The sequence below is a fragment of the Cavia porcellus genome, unplaced genomic scaffold, assembly GCF_034190915.1.
Source record: "Cavia porcellus strain 051 isolate PalLab524CR breed Dunkin Hartley unplaced genomic scaffold, mCavPor4.1 scaffold_17, whole genome shotgun sequence".
NCBI lineage: Eukaryota > Metazoa > Chordata > Mammalia > Rodentia > Caviidae > Cavia > Cavia porcellus.
This window is the reverse complement of record NW_026947500.1, coordinates 2,142,597-2,162,786: the sequence shown is the minus strand read 5'-3', so window position 1 is coordinate 2,162,786 and position 20,190 is coordinate 2,142,597. Positions and strand designations below refer to the sequence as shown.

Genomic DNA, 20,190 nt, shown 5'->3' with positions numbered 1-20,190 from the left:
ACAGATCTTCTCTCTTTGTCTCTTGTCCTCCTGTACTTTTCTCCAGTGCTCAATCTTTCTTGAAGCTGACATTAGATTTGTGCTTCATAAACAAGTATAATTTGTGGGCAAGACTTTATATTCTCCTGAGCATTTTTGATGGTCAAGCATAAAGGAAGAGGAAGTTATTAATTTAAATTTCATAAAATGAAATTCTGTGCTTTTCTTAAAACATCTTATTTTTTCAGAATGTGTTTTTTGTTTGTTTGTTAGAAAATAATTTTTTTCTTAACGCCGTCTTTTTTTTCTTTCCTAGCTGTGTGTTTGACTTTTGACAGAATTTATTACCAAAGTTATTTTTGTGATTGCCTTCATGGGTTACTTTATATTTGGTTAATTTGTTTTGCCCAGGAAATTCACACCCAGTTCTGAATAAAATTGACATTCAGGTTCTGAATCTGAATTAATCTTAATTTGAATTATTTAACACGAGATACATATATAGATAATAAATGTATTAACTAGCAAGTAGGTTTGTTGTGCATATGTTATTTCACAAATATGTGAAATATTTTAACTTTAAAACATTTTTTGCAATAACTAAATGTAAATGAAAATTTACAAACAGTGTTTCTTATGATATGGATCTATCTGTGCAATATGTGTATATACAAGTATGTAGGAAACTTGGTTATATTTTACCCAAATATCATGGAAACCATACACAGACCAAGACAAACCTATACTTTATGTATCCTTTTTTCTTGCATGCTCATTAATCACTGAGCACTAATAACAAATTTTTTTTTGTCGTGATAAAACAAAAATTCTGGCTAAGTCTTGTTCTGGCTCATTTACATTGGCCTGCTTGTCAGTTCAAAGGTTCAGAGAATTAATATTTCAAGATTAAAAAGTGAAGTTCCTTGAACATGTAAACTGTGGTCAGTTTTCCAGAGAGAAAAAATGAATTAAGCTTTTGAAGGGCCGCGGTTCTCTTGACCACTTTCTCTTTTCCTCGTTCCCCCCTCTCCTTGCATAGCAGGAGGCCTAGACTTTCTACTGCGAGGCCCAGGTCCTAGCAGAGTTCTTTCTTGAGGAGTGGCCCCTTTGGGATGTGTGGTAAGCTGTGATGAGCTGCCTGATTATTTTAGATGCCATTTCCCTTGACTTCTCCTTTGATTTTCACATTTTATCCATCTGAGGATAAGAGTCTGTAGAAACACCTCAATAATCCATTTATTTTTTATAAAAAAGAAACATTTTCTACAACCATCTGGTTTCTGTGTAAATGTATGCTGTGACTCGGAGCCATTCAAATCCCTGTATGCATCTCACTTGCTCACTGACTCTTTTTGGTGAATCAGAAGAAGAATCAAAAGCCTCTTTGAGGATTACAGAAAAGGAATTCCACATGTGTTAGTGTGTGCATGTATAAGCAATTTATTTTAGAGAAAAGCTCCACTAAAATCAAATGAATATAATCTAAACATGCTTTTAAAAGATTAAAATAAAAAAAGAGATGAATCTGGAAAGGCCTTTGAATTTTTATAGTGGGGTCAGTTTATATGGTCCATCCTATGTATTTTCAGGTCAAACTTAAGCAGAACTTAAGATAAATGATGTGCTTAAGATTCTGTAGTCTACCACTGTTATGACACTGCGAAGCTATAAGAAACACTTGCAGTCAACCATTTTTGTCTTCTGTTTTTATTTATTATGAGATATTTTTGTAGGTATTTTTTAAAGATTTTATTACAAAAATCTTTTTATTGCCCTTTCAAGAAAATGTAATAGTTTTGTGTCTACATAGTATATGTATCTTTATACACAGTAATATTACAATGCATATTCAAAACCTTGTTTTAGGGAGCACAATGACTGTTCCTAGTTTTTAGTTCAGGAAACCTTTGTTCAAAGAAGTCCAAACCCACAGTCAGTAAGTGATGAATTTGAGAGTTTATTTTACAGTCTGTTTAGATTGTCTTCCCTTTCATTACTACACAGCAAATGACCATTTGTTTAACATGTGCAAAATGGAATTAATATCTGCATTTAGGTGGTAGTGGTGTCAGAATTCAATGGAATGAAAGAGTAGAACATAGTAAGCATGGCTGAAACAGTGAACACAAAAAATCAGGACGATGGGCTAGTAATTATTTTCCTTGCTGGTATTATTAGAGGAATAAATAGCAGCAATTTTGGTGACATCTTCACATCATTACCTAAAATTTACCTACATTCTGGTTTAACTATAAAAGGAATTGAACAGCGTAAATGCCACCTGTAGCTCTGTTATATGGTAAGTGAACAGGTGTACTTACTTATATAAACTTAGTTTCTCTGAATAGAGGTTAATGAAATGAAAGCTTTAGTATCCAAGCTCACTAAAATGTTATTTATCATAGAAGGTACTACTCACATGGTAATGTAACTTATTTTGGTAATATGAAAATTTTTATGAATTAATTCATTTTATTATTTAAAAATATAAATCCAGATGAAAATATTTATTGTACTGTGACTTTCCAAATATATGAAAGAAAATTTATTTTTACTCAGTCATTTCAGATGCCCTGCATATTTCTATGGAATCAGATTTGGAAGAGTCATTGATATAAACTATCAGACATATATTAAGATTGGTACTCTTCTCTCGCCCGTTAGACACCAATTAATGAAAATATGTAAATGGTATTCTTTTCTGGCATTGACTAACAATAGAAAATGCAGTTGACTGTTGTTGGCAGATATCTTTTGATATTCATTCTTACAATTTCTTGCTCAACATACAAAACATATTCAAAAATGCTCCTGGAATAAATGAGTGATAATACTTTAACTACTTTTCCCCTCTATATTTTCCTGTATTTTTTTGTACATAGAATATATAAGGCATTCTCTGTTTTTTTTTTTTTTTTTTTTTGGAGTTTTTCCTCTTTATCGGTACTGGGGATCGAACTCACCACTGCCTGCTTGCAAGCAGGCGCTTATGCCGCTGAGCTAAACCCCCAGCCCTAAGGCATTCTCTTATAGGAAAGGATGTGCAAGGGAGTCACTTTCTGCACATAGACAAATAAGTGCTTGTCTGCATGCTTCAAAAGTTTGTAAGGTAAAAATATTTCACTTAATTTGAGATGTTACTTTGGGTTAATTCATATTAAATGAGTTATGAATTGCATTTATAGCACTCTAGGAGAATTTTTTGTTTTTGATATACTTACATATAATGTAAACTCTAAGGTGTAGATTTAAATTACTGAAACAAATACTACTATATTCTACAGAGTGAAACTCATAATTACTTTTTCTGGAATATCTTAGAAGGATAGTGATTTTTTTTTGTAGAAAGAGATAGGAATCCAAGGCAGACTATCCCAGATGTACTTACAAAGACTGGTCTACACTACATTAACATTTTGTTTATTGCAATTTTGTATAGCATGCTGAACTATGCAGTGAAAACCGAGCAAAACATAATGATACTATATCCTTTAATATAATGCCAGTCCCTAAATTGACAGTATTTATGGGAGGTAATTGATCCTGGTGCTACTAATGAATCAAATTCAATCTTCTTGTCTCATCATGTTTTGTTGGTGTCTTCCTCCCTCAGAGTTTTTTAGGATCCTATAATAGATACTAGAAATCCATTTATCATATTTGTGAAATAGACAAGAAAGAATAGTAAGGGACAAAAGGCTCATTCCAACTTTTCTTAAAGTCCTGTACAACCATTTCTGCTTATACCTTGTTGGCTGGTTTTTAATTTCACATGACTCTCCTAATCTCAGAAATGCCATTTTTATAGTTTAGTATAGTTTTGCTCTCCATAGGTTAGGAGACAGAAGAAAGGTGATTAGCAAACTGTAAAATCTTGGAGAAAATTAACATGATTTCACTAGTAGAATTATACATTCCTACATGCCACATTAAATTAAAATCAGTACCAGAACTTTAGCAGAGTTCTGAGCAGATGGAATAGATAGAACATTGTGACAAACAGTTTTCCTAACTTTCTGGCTATGAAACTCTAACAAATGTAAAATAGAAGTAGATATAGAGGAAAATAAGAAATGAAGGTTTTGCTTTAAATTCTGTAGTTTGAGAATGTGAAAAATCACTTGGTGAATGCTAGAATGGTAAGCAAGTCCATCCTTTTGACTGTAAATTGCACGAGACTCAGTACAAAGTCTTTTATCTTTGTCATTCAGCCTCTTGATAAAGGAGTTGATGTTGGATATACCACTAGTGACTGCTAATATTTTAGAATGATGGCAGGAATGAATGTCCTAGTCAAAGATGTTCCAAATGTACCAGTTTAAGTAACTCTTCTTTCAGTAGGTAGTTCCTTGCCATGGTTAATTTCCGGAGGCCAACATTCATCATTTGCAACAGTCTACTCCCTAAAGTCTATATAATGTCCCATGGAAAGTTTGATCAAAGGTGGGAGACAAAAAGCAGTAGGAGCATTTTGATTTGTCTCAATATAGCGTTGAGTTCATGGCTATTGTTTATTAGCTGGAATACTTGACCGAAGACATTTGAGTTTTGGTTGTGCTTGAAGAATTAAAGATGTTGGCTACATTGGACCCAGACCGGGGCTAGGCAGTAATCAAGAACAGTCAGTGGATGCTCCGACTCACTGCAGTCCTTAGAGAGTCACGCGAGTCATCTGTGTGACCTCTCTGACCTGGGACATCTGTGCTTTGACACTACATATTTGTGTAGACAGATGCTTTGTTTGCTGCTTAGGATTTAAGTTTTATGCACAGTTTTCAGTCTGTACAGTCTTCCTGCTTATCAGGTCTGGACCTGTTTGCTTTATTCAACAGATTGAAACGACTTCCAAAATAGAAATATCGTAGGAAAATTCTAATCTTTTTTTAACTCAACAATTGTGTCCAGTATATGACATAATTTCTGGACCAGCTAACAATTGATTTCGTTTTTGGAATCACCAGAAGGTATTGTCTTTATTCACAAATATGAATTCCAGTGAAAGGAATCTGCAATTTAAAAATTGTTTAGGGTTCTCATATTTAACTGACAACAAACATGTTATTTTGTTACCTACTCATTAGTAAGTTTCCATATTGATATTAAGTTACTTGTTTTCACCTGGAAATGGATAGACTCACCAGCAAGGATTCTATGAAAACCCTGGGATTTTTGTTAAGGAACTAACAATATTCACCAGTAGATTCAGTGCAATCTTTAAACAGTAAGGGATCTTGTTTTAAAGTCAGATTCTTAGATGTAAATACCTAGCCTAGTTATGTTAGCTTGATTAGATAATGTATCCCAGGAAATTTTTAAGAACTCAATTTGATCATGGTTTCAGGCATCATGTAAAATAATGCTTTGTCTTATGAGTAACAGAACTATCGTATTTTACACACCGATTGAACTTGGGAGCCGCACATTACAGTCCCAATGTTATCATTTAGCAGGCGGGCTCCTCTTCCTAGCTGCCACATTTCTCTATCACATTGAATTCATGCTACGTTCAGTAACTCTAATAACAACTTTCATTCCAGCCCCTTCTACTTTTGTAGACATGGGTTAAATACCTATCAAATATAAGTATATTTTAACAAACTAATAGCTTCCTTTTCCATAATAGAGTGTTTTAAAATACTTGTATGGTGCTGAATAATTAGTTCAGTTATATGATGACAAGACTAAACAAACTTTCTCAGGAGTTCTGGGTTTTTCATTTCGTTACTTTTCTATGAGCAAGCAAATAGAGATGAGCTATGAAATTTTGGGACTTTGACTTGAAACATGATCTAGTTGACTTATAAAATTTGAGATGTTGACAAAATGTGCAGTCAATATCCAAATAAATGCAGTTACTTCATTGTATGTCAATAGAGAAGGTGAAAAGTGCAACTTAACCGGCTTGGTGAGGTTGAAGGAGGGGCTGGGAACGTACAAGAGACAACAAAGAGATAGTTGGTATGATTTAGTGGCTTGCTTCAGCAGGGATGGTGAGAAGGCAGTGTGACGAAGTTCAGCCGGGTCAAACAAAGTGCAGGAACTTCCTCATAGACTTGGAAGGAGAGTTACGGTATCGAAATAAAATGTTCAATGTCATAAGCACGAGGCAGCCCAACTGATAGCCGATGTGCTGTTTCTGTGTAATCCTGCTGTTCTTTTGATCCAGGAAGTGGAGAAATCACCTTATCTCTCATGTACCAGGACGATATAATTAAAATAGGACTTGTTTTTGAACTGAAGTCTTTAAGGGCTTCAAAGAAAGTGTAGAATGTTATGAGATCAGCATATGACTACTTCTCAAAGGGAGTCGTGAGGGCACACTTATTTAACAAAGACATCCTTTTTAAGACAGGACTGTTTCGGTAACGACAGAGCATGTATGTAACATCCATTCCCTTGTACACATCACCTAAGATGTATAGTTTACTCACTGAGCTAGAGCTTGGCAAAAGATGAGTTAATATCTTTAGCTTTTATGAGAAGATACTCATTTGGGGAAAAGATACACAACTTTCATTGTATCTCCAAATCAGACTCTATCTCCACATTATCATATGAGTAACTGAATAATTTCTCTTTGCAAGGTGCAGCACTTGTTTCGAATGAGCTGACAGGTATTGTTTTGCATATGCAGCTCTTTGGCACTCCTTTTGTGTCTGACCCAATAGTTGACCTTGGAAGTGGCTTGCTTTAACCATGATAGATGCACCAAAAGATTTATTTTTGTCATCTAAGAGTTGAGTCCTAGGCTATTGGGAGCATAAAAACTGTTTATTAAAAGTAGGCTTGGCAAACCTTTGCTTTCAAATAATCTTTCAGAAGCTCATCTAATTTTGCTAATTAGCAGGAGATAAAATATACCCACATTGTCCTCTGCAATGACTTAAACCCTCTGCCCTTTCTTGATATAATAGTATTAAATATCCGTGTACTTACTGCATTGAATATTAATTAACATGATCTGAAAAGAGAAGGTTTTGTTACACACCCAAATACATTCATGAAAGTAATGTTTGATTTCACGTAAGTATCTCAGTATCTCTTGAAAACTGAAAGAAATAACAAAGGTGACATGACTTTTTAACTTGCTGATCTACAAAAAAGTTTAAGTATACTCTAATTATTGCAGCCTGATTTTAATAATTCAAGAATGAAAAGCAGTCATTTATGTGGGAAGCAAAAGGAGACCATTCAACTAGTACTGACCTTGTCACTGGAAATTAAGTTCTTTCTCCGAATCTAAAAATCAAAGCTTTAAAGGCCGCTCTCTTCATAATATTTCATTAACTTTTCGAAATGAAATACCTATTGATTAGATTTTATTTCAGATAATAAATTCTACATGTCTGCTCTGTCACTTCAATTACAGTATTTACTTGTACACAAGGAAAATGTTTTTACATCTGAAATTAATAGAGTTTTTCAAAATAATTCACTGTAAAAGTTCAGATGGTATAATCTTTTGTTTTTGCTCTTATTTTTTCTCTTCCAATGCTCTGCCTGTATTACAATTTTTTTGTCTAGACAGCTTCCCTCTCCCCATCCACAGCAAGATCTTATTCATCCTTCAAAGCCTACTTCAAATGTTGCACTGTGAAACTTGCTGAGCTCTTTTGCCATAGCAAACTAATCCCCTTTCTCTGGGCTCTGACAGAGTACTGGCACCCGCTCCTGGTATCGTCCTTATGCTGCTGGGTCGCACTGCCTTCCGTTAACTTCTAATCCACTTAATGGTTTATATTCCTGTTTTCCACTGTACTGCCTGGCTTGTGGCAGGCACACAGGGTTCCTGAATTCAGTGGTGTACATTTGGGAAGCTGCAGTGTTCGTTTTGAGTTTTTGTTTTCTATTTCTGCTCATAGAAATCAACACAACTTCAGGAATCTTCATCTTGTCATAGTTTGCATGAAATATCTCACATCTGGCAACTATCACCCCAGACCTCATCATAAATAACATTCAAACTTATTTTACTTCCTTTATTAAAGGGAAGCTAAACGGAGTGACAGACTTTGTTGGCCAGCTTCTAGAAAGGAAATAGAGGCCATGCTGACGTCAGAAGTTTATATACATTACTGATTCCATGTGTTCTGTGTTCTGGAAGGATCATACACTGAGTTAGTAACAAATTCATTTTTCCATCTTCTTCAGTAGCATCTAAGTTCAGAATCAAGGTTTGCTGGTGTTAACTCACTGAAGTAAAGTGCTTTGGGGCTGCATATGCCCTTCTGACACATTCATCCTAAACTATGCAGTAGTGCTAACTCTGCCGTTGAGAAAGGACATGAATTAAACTATTAAGCTCACCTTACAAAGGATGGTAAGGAGCTAGATTTTATTTTGTTGTATGTATAGCCTTTATTCATTATTTATGAATCCTCTGGCAGAGAGAGTTGTGAACACTTTATGGTATTTGGCTGCCAGAATTAGAGTCCACCAGCCCCAAGATCTCACGTGGATGGAGATTTCTAGAAATGCATCCCAGCAACTGTCTTCAAGTGATACAAACCAAATCATTTGCTGTGCTCCTGGGTTGTGGGTCATTTGCTGCTTTATTTTCCATTTTGGGTGAGGAATGGGTGGACTTCTTCTGTCTACTTCCTGATCATAAAATTGGTGAAGATTTTCACTGTTCCAATGGAAGTTCTACAAACTTTGCTCCGTGTGTTAGATGCCGTGCTCTAGTTTTGATCCTTCTGGGTTTAGTGTTATGTTGCCTGAAAATCTGAGCTGTGTGTAGTGTGAAGAGCTGTTACCGTAGGACTCACAGTCTGCAGCACAACTTTGATCTTACTAAGTGTGCTTGACATTGCTGGGCTGAAGGAGTTGACAGAGAAAGGAGGGAGCCGTGGAGAGAGGCTGTGGAAATGCCCTCTATAAAAAGTCCCACAGTTGAATCTTCTTGTTGTCAGAACAAGTTTTTCTTGGCAAACTGGATCATTGGTGTGAGCCTGACCTCTTTTTCCTGCACGAGTAGCAGGAAATTTTTGGTTCTGAGTCTCTAGCACGCTTGGTTCTAAAAAAGAAACAGTGTTGTGCAAAGAACATGGCAGAGGACACGGAGCTGAGAATCTGCACAAGTCCCTTCCCTCCGCTTGTTATCAGAGACTTTGGCACTTTGTCTAACCGCTCAGAAGGTCAGCGTTATCATTTGTCATACAATAATGATGTGCATTTCCTATTCACACAGTGTCCTAAGTTAAGCTATGAGAGAGAGGGTCTACAAAATACTTCAAAACCTGTAAAAATATTTTTTGACAAAGCAGACACCAAAGTATTTAGCTGAGCATATGTTTCTGAAGATCCCCTAGCCTTAAAGGTGATTTTCTTAAAAGAGAAATACGTGTCTTCTTTTCTCGTACTTTGACCATCCCTATGGTTCTGACCACTTCTGGAGTGGATTACTGTGGACACTGCCTCTGTGATCACAGTAAAGTGCATTTGGTTTCCTCTTAGGCGAATCAGGAGCATTAATACCCATCTCCCAGAGTCACTGTGAAGATGAAACAAAGCGATCTATATGAGCACAGGACACTGTGGGATTTCACTGCACATTAGTTCCTGCACTCCTTCCACCCCCATGCCTCTACTCTAATGAAATAAAATCCTCCTTGTATAACTCAGGGAGCCCCAGGAACACATTCCTGCAAGCCATGAAAGAAAGAAATGCTTCCCTGTGTCCTTTCAGGGAGTGCAGCCTCAGCTGGGCTGATGTCAGAGCTGTGCTCCTGGCTGCCTTTTGGTCAAAAGAAGCTTCAGTTTGTTGAAAAATAGCCAAGGAGGCCCTCTTCCTCTGCATGGGAAAGTAGACATTTTTGTCCATCCTCCAAGTCCTCCTTGCACAGATTACTGTCAAGCCCCAGCACTTTATTTATAAAAATGCCAGCATACTCTGATTATTTGGCGAATGACCATGCTGCTGTCAGTGTGGAAGCAGCACATAGAGTATAAAAACAATCTCCATTTTTATCATGCCTGTCACAGCTGGTAGGCCAGGGAACAAGGATGCATTGTTTGGAGGGAGACTGCAGAGGCGGTGCTCAGGTCGTTGGTGGCCTCCTAGGCAGAGGACTGTGGTCACATTTGGTAAACAGTCACATGGTCTTCTGGTGAAAGATAGAATCTTGCCATAAATCAATTTCTAGGTTCAATATTGAGATCTTGACATACTGCTGTTTTTAGATAAGCTTTTGCTGGTCTGTCTGTCTGTCTCTGCCTCCCCCATAGAGCTTCATGTGTTTCCAGGATACAGGAATATAGACTCAGAGGTGGCACAGCCACAGGAAGTCTACCTTTCAGTTTTGAACTTCTAACGACTCTGTATTTTAGTGGCAAATACAACTCACAGATGAAATCTCTAAGAACAAAAGTACCCAAAACATGAGGGGAAAGAACAGACTAGAAGTCATGGCCACTTACTGACTGGCTTCTTAGTGCCTCAAATTTACTTGTTTCTGGGGTCAAGATGGATCCTATAGACAAAGTTCTTCCTGGCTTGGCTACAGTTGTCCAGTCTGTGAGTGAAAGCATGTGATGACTCTGCAGATCCTTGGACCTCACAGAATGGGCCAAGGATGTTACCTGTTTCCTCTGGAGAATCATGGTTTTTATTTTTTTTCCCCAAACATGTGTTCCATCTTTGAGCTTACTTGAGCTTACTTCAGATAGTCACTATTAGCATTGCTGTTTTTAAGAAATTTTCTTCTTTTTTTTGAATAGTGAAACATCCTTCTAGAAAGAATTAACCATATGATATTTTACCTCTCAAGCAGTGAACTCTTGTTGTTTAGTTGATTCTACAGTTGTGATCAGGCTTGGAAAAACAGCTTGAAGTGACTTTTAATGAATAAGTTCCTTACACCTAAATCTTTCAAAGAGATTAACGACTTGTGTGCTCAGGGAGGTGGTAGGGAAGGAGGTCAGCACTGATATGAGGAATCTAACCTGAAGCACTATACAAAAGACAAAGCCCTAGATCCTCTTCATGAATGTGTAAAATATGATTAGAATTTTGCACCTAACACCACTATGGTCAGATAGATGTCATCCTTATCTCTGTATTAATGAGTTTTAGAAATCTCAAAAGTGTGGAAAAAAAAAGAGAAATTTGCATCTAAATGTAGTAGGGTTGGAAATTATCACAATACCACCTAAGAGGAAGCACATAACAGACTAGTTAAGCCTCATGCTAAGTGAAAAATGTCATGTCACTCAGAAAGAAAGCCAACTGTCTTCTCATAACTCAGGAAAGACTGTGTTGTGTTGGGGTTGTAGCTCAGTGGTAGGGTGTGTGCTTAGCATGCATAAGGCCTCAGGTTCAATCCCCAGCACCAAAACAGTCATGTTTATGGGACACATATGGAACAGCCAATATTTTTTAAGTCTTGTAAACAAAGCTAAAAACACTTGGAGAGACTCTTTGTCCCTTAATGGTCTCAACACTGGAAAGGCAGCCTTGGAAATCAGAATAAGTCTTTAGTGATCCTTGTAAACTTTGGAAAGAAATCCAGTTGCCTCTGTTTGATGTTTAAGACAGCATATTAGGAAAATCTTTCTTTTCCAATTATATTTCTCCTACTGTCTCTTCCTGTGGTTCCGCATTTTATGCTCCAGCAACGTTCAGCTTGCCTTGTCTCTGTACTTGTGTCTAAACCTCACTGTACCTTGTCTCTGTTATTGTTCATGTTTTTCTCCTTCCTGAAGTGCTAGTAAAGTTCCCTCTGACCTTTCTCCTCTGAGTCTTCCTCCACCAAACCACCGACCTCATGGGTATCTACTCCCTTCATCTGAAATAGTACCCTCTCATTCTTTAAGGCTTTACATAGCTTCCTGCTTTCCTGTGATACACTCTGATCAGGCTGAATCATTTGGATGAGATTTGAACTCTTTGTATTCTGACAATACTGTCTCTACTCTGTTTAGCATTGCATGGTTTACTTTTTAATTTAGCGATTTATGATAGTAACTAGAATTTATAGCTCTATCTCAAGTGTAATAGAGTCTCAGTATAAACGTTGGCAGAATTGCATGAGAACAACTGCCATCCTGCTTCTGCATGGTTGTGCCATTGGCCAGTCTTGTCATGATGACCCTTCTAAATATGGTACAGGTTTTTCCTGGTAAGTTATTTAGCCCTCTGAGTCTCAGATTTGACAGGCTCAGTTATTTCCTGTTTTTTAAAAAAATAAAATCAGAAATAATGTGTAAATACGTAAATATCACCATCCTCAGAACTTAGTAATATTTGTCCACAAAAGGTCAATCATCTGATTGCCTATCATTTGATCGGAATTTATCAGCCACTTTTAAGCCTATGTCTTGTGATAACTACGGGGGAAAACCAGACAAAACCCTTCTTCAGTGCTGTTCAACATTTATATATTAAATGTGTGCCCAATAAAAAAGAAAGAAAATACACTGAAGTATAATATCAATTATGCATTTCAATCTTACACTTTCCCTCCATAGAATTCTAAGATTTTTCAAAAGTAAATGTCACAGTTTCTTCCACGAGTGGAAAACTCCATTCCCTCCCTCTCATGCTGTGATAATTAGGGCACAGACCACGCTTTTTGAGAATGGGGGCAGTTGACTCCAGGTCTATGTTGGGTACTTTGGAAAGGGTTAATCTTTTACTTACTGGCTTCCCCTCACTATTGTGCTTTAGCTCTCATTCCTTAATGCTCAGGGGTCTTGATTCATTATTTTTCCTTTCCCTGTGTTCATCTTCAATATCTCCTCTCGTTCTTAAGATCTCCAGACTTTCTGGTTGATCTGGAAAGTCCTCGTTTACTTCTACCATTCCAGCATCATTATTATTATCTGCCTTCACTCTCAAGTCTATCTGGTTTGGATGAGAAATTATATGATCCTTCCATTTATATCTGACCTTGAGCTGTGCACATGCTTGCTATAACCCTCCCACCCTAAAGAGAGCCTACAGATACTCAACTCCAAAACTATATTTTTCTCTACAATTCTGAAAGATACAGTCAGGACTCATTTTATTTATGTTTTTCAGCCACCAGTATTCCTTTAGACTATGTCTTGTCTCTACCACTTTTTTGAATTTACTCTGGCCAAGGCCAAAGAGTCACCTGCTTGCTAAATCCTTTGAACACAGAAAATGTTACGGTTAAGTGATTTTCAAACTCTTTGTCCAGCCCCAAAGAGATGTTAAGCATTTAAAATATTTCCCAAGTCTCATCTTTTTTAAAGCCAAGACTGTTACATTTTTGAGACTCTGTCCCACCTGTGCCTGTAGCCTGTCACACATGTTACTCTGGAGGTAGGTACATTTTTAGTTTACATAGTGGGCAAGAGATATACAGTGAATAGCTTTCTTGATTTGTCCTCACTAGTAAAAAGATGGGGCAGAAATTCTAATTTTTAAAATATTCTGTTTTTGTACTATACATATCTATCTATCTCTTCAACCCAAGTGCTAACACCTGTTTTCCACAACTAGTTCCTTGTAGATACTAAAGGTGAGCTGATATTTTAAAAACTATGTAGATTCTGAGAATTGGGCCTGCTAAGGACCACTGTCCTGCTGAATATGCCTGAGTGCAGACGGTTATACATATTTAAAGCGGGGATAAAGAAATGTAGCTGTTGCTATGTAAGTAGTGAGATTTTGAATTTCACTAAAATAAACCAGGATTTTGTTTCTTGAAGTAATTATACTTTGGAGAGTGGAAAAAGGATGGAGACGGTTATGAATGACCCTGCATCTCGGGACTGTTGAGAGCTCCTGCATCGTTGGCTGGCGTATTCATGTGCTTGTTAAGTGAAACCTTTCAGTGAAGCTTCAAGCCACAGACCACCAATTGACAAAAGAATTCCTCCCCTAGGATATTAACCTTAATTTGAGTGTCATATAATCATTGTTGTATGAAGAGAAAAAAAAAAACCTCTGCCACATTTTTAATACTGTCTACCTTTTGTGAAAACCTGAAGTGATTTTTGTGTCCATTTTCTCCCAGATTTTATTTTCTCTTCATACTTAGCATTTACATTCCTTGCAGGGAGTTGGTACATGTACATTACATATCTCAGTTCTTTTTCACTTCCTCCTCTTCTTCTTCCTCTCTTCCTCTTGATCTCCTTTCCATTTGAGAAATACGTGTATCTCTACTCTCTATTATCTACCTTTTATATTTTGAGTTTGTCATATAAGATAAACCATGTAATATTTAGCTGCAGATATTACTTAGGAGCAAAATTACAGATAGATAACAAGAAGAATGGAGATAGATCTTTCTTAAATGGAGAAGTGGTCAGGCAATGGAGAGAAGGGGGAAGAAGGGGAGGAAAGGAGGATTTAAAAAGGAATTAAGACATTATGTACATGTACCAACTCCACACAAGAAGTGTAAATATTTACGTGTAAACATTATGTCCTCCAAACAGATACTAATAAAAACTTAAAAGACAGTATGGTTTCAAGGTACATCTATTTTGCTATAAATGACTCAAATTTATCCTTCTTTATGATGTATATGTGCCACATTTTCTTTATCCTTTCATCTGCTGACGGATATATAGGCTGATTCCAAGTTTTAGCGGTTACAAATTATGCTGTTACAAACACAGGTATGCAACGATCACGTAGTGTGTCCTTAACTCTTCTGGGAAGATACCTAACAGAGGAATAGCTAGGCCATATAGGGCAAACTGCTTTTAGTTTCCTGATAACCCTCCATACTGACTTTTATAGTGGCTATACTAGTTTATATCCCTACAAACAATATGGAAGGATTCCTTTTTCATGCAGCCTTGGCAAAATTTGTTTTTGTTTGATGTCTTCATGATAGCTGTTCTTTCAGAAGTCAGGTGGAATTTCAGTGTTGTCTTAATTTATAATTCTCTAATGGTCAGAGATGTTGAACAGTTTTTTCATATTTATTGACCATTTGTACTTTTTTGTTTGAGAAGTGTATATTCATCTCATTTGTTCATTTTTATTCTTTTATTTGAAGTGGCCTAATCTGTCTGAGTTCTTTATATATTCTAGATACTAGTCCTCTATCTGAGGAACAGCTGGCAAAATATTTTTCATTCTGTAGGTTGCCTCTTCACTGTGTTCATTGTCTGCTGTGCAGAACTTTTCTGTTTGATATGATCCTATTTGTTGATTCTTGGTACTAATTCTTGTGCCATTATAATTTTGTTCAGAAAGTCCTTGCCTACACCTATGGCAAAGAGTTTTATCTATTTTGTCTTTAGCCAATGAAGTGTTTCTGTCTAAACATTTAGATCTTTGATCCATTTTGATTTTAGTTGAGTACCTGGTGAGAGATATGGGTCTAAATTCAATATTCTGTTTGTGATAGCTGGTTTTCCCAGCACAACTTGTTAAAGAGATTATCTTTGCTCTGGCATATGTTTTTGGATCCTTTGTCAATGGTCAAATAGCTGAATGTGTCTGAGTTGTTTCTGAGTCCTTTATTATGTTATACTAACCCACATGTCTAATGTGGATACTGTGCTAGTATCATGCTGTTTTTATAATTATGTCTTTGTAATATAACTTGAAATCTGGGATCATGATGCCTCTTGCTTTGCTTTTGTTACCCAGGACTGTTTTGCTTCTACATTACTGTGAAAAGGGAGGTGGAAGAGGACTTCAGAAAATGGAACTACCTTTCCTGCTTAGGTAGAATCAATATAGTTAAGGTGGCTATGCTTGCAGAATTGATACACAGAGTTAATAAAATCTCAGTCAAAATTCCAACTGAATTCCCCACAGAACTGGAGAAAAAGTCCTAAAATGTACAGAGAAGCAGAAGAGACCAGAATAACATATATTTTAAAAAGATAAGCATTTTGAGTTTATCAGTTTAGTGTTTTAATTTCAGTGCAAGAATTGGCAAGGAGTTTTAATAATGTAAGTACATCACTTCAGATAAAACCAAGTTACTAGTACTGTTGGTGCCATTGACACTCTCAGCCCAGGACTTCCCTGAGGACATCAGTAAGGGAGGAGATCTGCTTAATAATCTCTTTAAAAGGTGACTGACACTAATAAAAGGTTACATCTATTTCTGTCTCTGGGATCATACTTTTTTTGAATTTGATGTTCTAAGTATGATTTTAAAACGCATCAGTAAGGTGTGCAGATGTAAATGAAGAATGAAGGGTAGGGTTTTTTAAACTAATGAAATGTACTAGTGAAGACTGGAGAAAAATTATATTTCTCTTAAGTGGGAATTGTTTAATATGTGAATGCACATAATACCTCTTATCTGTGTGACATGTGTACCCAATGTTTCATTTTATTGAGCCATAGACGTATAATAAGACTGTCAAACTTTCTTTATGTGACTTCTTCAGTTGCAAACATGTCTCATTTATAAAATCACAAGATTTTTGATTCAATGAAACATTCTAAGAAACTTACAAAGCTTTTGGTTTTATAGTGAGACTGCTTAGTATCTGGGTACTTTTGGCTGACAGTTTGGGGATATTTTCTTCCTGTCTAGGGTCACCACCTTTTTGCAACATGTGAGGGATAGTTTAGTTGTTCTGTGTTGTTTCTGAGCTGGATATTTATTTAGAAACTTCATTCTCTGAGTATTTGTTGAAAGAACAGAAGTTTGTAAATTATACAGCACCACTAAACAGTGGATGCCATCCATGGCTTTTAGCCCCGACTCTGTCAAATGATATTCTATTTTCAGGCCTGGCCTTAAAATTATTGTGAATTATAGAAGCATTAGCATTTCTCAGTTTAAACATATAACATTTCTTAATTAGTTCCTAAAACTTTAATTAACACAGCATAAACTCTTAATGAATGTGTTGGAGAAGTAATTGTTGACAAAAGACCAAGTGACTATTAAATATTTGGGCTCATGTTTCGCTTTGCCTTTGTTAGGTAATTTTTTAATGTCATGGGACGTGTCTTTGTTTAGCACCTAATGATGACATATGTCTATATCAGGGATTACAAATTGATACCAACTCCTATGCTCATTCTCATCCCTTGTTAATGACTGCCTGGAGTATTGCGCAGGATTGTGAGGCTCTATGCAGGCTTAGTTGATAATGTGTTGAGACTGAATAGCAATGATTGTTATTGCTGCTGGAGGGAAATGCAGTAGAATGTGGCCATGCATTTTTTATTTGTGACATGCACATACCCAGAGAATGGTGAGCAAAGAGTTAACGTAAAAGAAACAAGGCCTTTGGAGTTTCATTAACTTTTCTTTCAGTTATTAGTAAGATGGTTGAATTATTCTCTTTCCATCTTTCTTTCTCCTAAAGAAAAACGCAAAACATTTCTAGAATTGTTTCTGTCTATGCTCTTTGATTCTCAACTCATGAACACAAAAGTATTTTAAAAAGAATAAACAGATATATCCAAATGAAGTGTCAAAGAGCTAAATAGGGTACCGTGAGTCTTGGATGAGTGTCTGGTCCCATCTGCTTCACATTTGGGTCTCTAGGGTCAGGGAGGACAGGGATGATCCTGGTGTCTCCCCTGTCTCCTCTGGAGTTGGCCTGGGAAGGATGAGGCATGTGCAAAGACCCTGTCAGCTAACTCAGAATGCACCCTGCTCTGCATATCCTGACTGCAAAAGCTACGTGGGCAGGGAGAGCCTGAGCGTGGCTGGAAGGAGCACCTGCGGGTCCGAGTGTGTGGGCAGCATTCACACTCCCCTGTGTCTTTCCTTCATGTAAAAGGAGGATAATGCTCCTTATCGTGGAGAACCAAAGGTGAGAAAATTGTGGAGGCCTTTACATAGTGCTCTTCACATAGCTAGGTGTCTAAAGGTGGCTTGTTGGTACACTTCATGTGGGAATGGTTCATGTTCATAGCCTTTTAGAGGATGAGGGGTGTCTGTAAATATTCCAGAACGTTCCAGCTTTCTCTTGGAATTTCCAAACTACATTGGTGCTTTGTAACCCATGTAACTATTGTCTTAAAAGTGACTCCTGATTGCCGTGATCTCTTTGCTTTTTATGTTTTTGTCACCATAAGTGTTTGCTCACCTCATTGCTTTCTCCTCATTGCCTTTTTCTTATCCTCCTCATGTCTTTTTTTGATCTTTTTCTTTTTCTTCATTTTTCCCATTTCCTTTATGGACATCCTTCTCTATCTTCTTTCTGTTTTCATTTCTTTTCACATTCTCCTAATAAAAGATCATTGTGACAAGATAATAAAAATAAATGTAAACATTAACTGAAAATATCTATTTTAATTTACTAAACCACATTATGTTTGTCTTTTGAAACAAAGTCTCATTATCAGTCAGTGCAGGCTGGCCTTGAGCTCACTTGGTAGCCCAGGCTGGTCTCAAAGTTTCAGGAATCCTCCCGCCTCAGCCTCCTCAGTGCTGGGATTATAGCTGTGCGCCACCATACCTAGCTAACCCGCAATGTTTTGTATTTGTGTTTATTCTTCATTTAACTTTTAAAACACTACTATAATTGAATATCGGATCAAAAAGGATATCAAGTCATGAATTCACGATGATTATAGTCCTTGGTGCATTCACTGCTACACACTAAATGCCAGCAGTGACTATTGTCTGCTGGCCCCTTTAAGAGGTCTGACACTGAGCTCTCTCTGGGATGATGTTCGTCATTCTCATAGGCTTCTCCATTATGATGGTGCCATCTTTCCTGACTTGAACAAAAGGCTATCAGTTCTACTTGAGCCATTTCATCAGTCTCTTCTTCCTTCCTCACGGAAGGAGTTTTTCCAGCAGGGAAAGTTTATTTGGAGAAAGAAAGCCATTTTCAGGAAAGTTTACCTTAAATTTGCTGCTTACAAAATGTTTTTCATATGGTCTACAATAAATTGCATGGCTTCATTTAGCACACACTTGATGTCTCCTTGCTTGACAATTTGACCTGGATGAGATGTGATGATTATGGTTCAGTTGTCAAGAGTGGATATGGGCTTTTGGAAGCCACACAGTGCTTCAACCAGTTGTGTATCAGTACACAGGGCAAGGTCTCCTCATCGATAAAAGCAGCCTGCTCCTTCTGGTCTGACACAGTGATAACATCTCCTGGCTCCATCCCTGGTTCTTGGTCTCCCTCGTCATGCAGTGTTATCTCCTGCCATTTTCCATGCCTTTGCCAGTATGAGCTTCTTCAATCTTCTTCCCCCTGACTATCTTCCTTCTGTTGAAGCTTTTATGTCTACGCTTAGGGCTGATGCATTCCCTGTGGCCCGGCACTCCAGTCACATGGACTGAGTTTGCGAACCATTTCGGGTCTTTCTGACGAGCTCTTATTTGCATTCCAGCACCTTGGCGTTTGGGACAGCACTCCACACTTCCTTTCTTACCACCTTGGTCTTCACACGTGTCACAAGTCACGTTGCTTTGCAGAGCCAGTTTCCTTGTGGCATCATTTATAAACCCTCTAAGGCAACCAAGAGCTGATGTACTACGTTTTTCTGCATCCTTTCTCCTCTTCCAGAAAACATACCAAAGACCTCCACGAGGGACTCAAGACTGCCACCTGCTCCACCCTCCTTCATTGCTTGTCCTCCTTTGTCATATAATCCCCTCTTCTCTTGGCGCCAGAGAGAACTTCACAAGCTTGAGAAATCTGTTCGAACTTTTCTCCTTCATTTGGATTCTTATCCGGGTGATACTTCAAAGCCAGCTTCCTACAGGCCTTTTCAGTTCTTCTTGGGTAGAATTAGGTTTGATCCCCAAACACTGCAGTAAGTGGTTTCTTTCGCCATTTTCTACAGGCGGTGAGCAGGTGGACGGGAGTAGGGACGCGGGAGGAGTGCACAGCCCTGCAGAGGTCAGACGGCCACTGCCCCTCTACCTTTCAGAGCATTCTGGAAAGTTCCATAAACCACAATTTTAATTAATTGATTACATTGATGATGTTATAGTGAAAACGTCAACTGAGGTGTGAGCTGTGAAGTATGTGTGCTATATGAGTCCACTTTTCTCTTAACTCATTCCTCATCTAGAGGTACATGATCATGGATGCGGTTTGAGAGTTCATTCAGTCGTCCATGAAGAAGTGTTAAGTGTTTGCCAGGCACTATTTAGCAATTGTGGAGAAGATGGCTTCTGTGTAAAATGGTCAGTTTTTGTTTGGTTTATTTTAGCAGTGATTGGTAAAATAACTGCGGAATGAATAGTAAGAGAAGCAAGTAATTTTTGGGGTTGGTATATTCAAAAAAACAAGTAGGCAGGCTGGGGATTTGGCTCAATGGCGTAAGTGCATGCC

At 37.4% G+C, this 20,190-nt stretch overlaps 1 protein-coding gene and 1 pseudogene across 10 annotated transcripts in view; one reads left to right on the top strand and one right to left on the bottom strand.

The window, feature by feature from the left end:
- Mecom (MDS1 and EVI1 complex locus) overlaps positions 1-20,190 on the top strand; it is a 533,468-nt gene that overhangs the window by 303,358 nt on the left and 209,920 nt on the right. The gene's annotated exons all lie outside the window — the stretch shown is intronic.
- On the bottom strand, positions 18,439-19,687 carry LOC106026147 (dnaJ homolog subfamily A member 1-like; annotated as a pseudogene).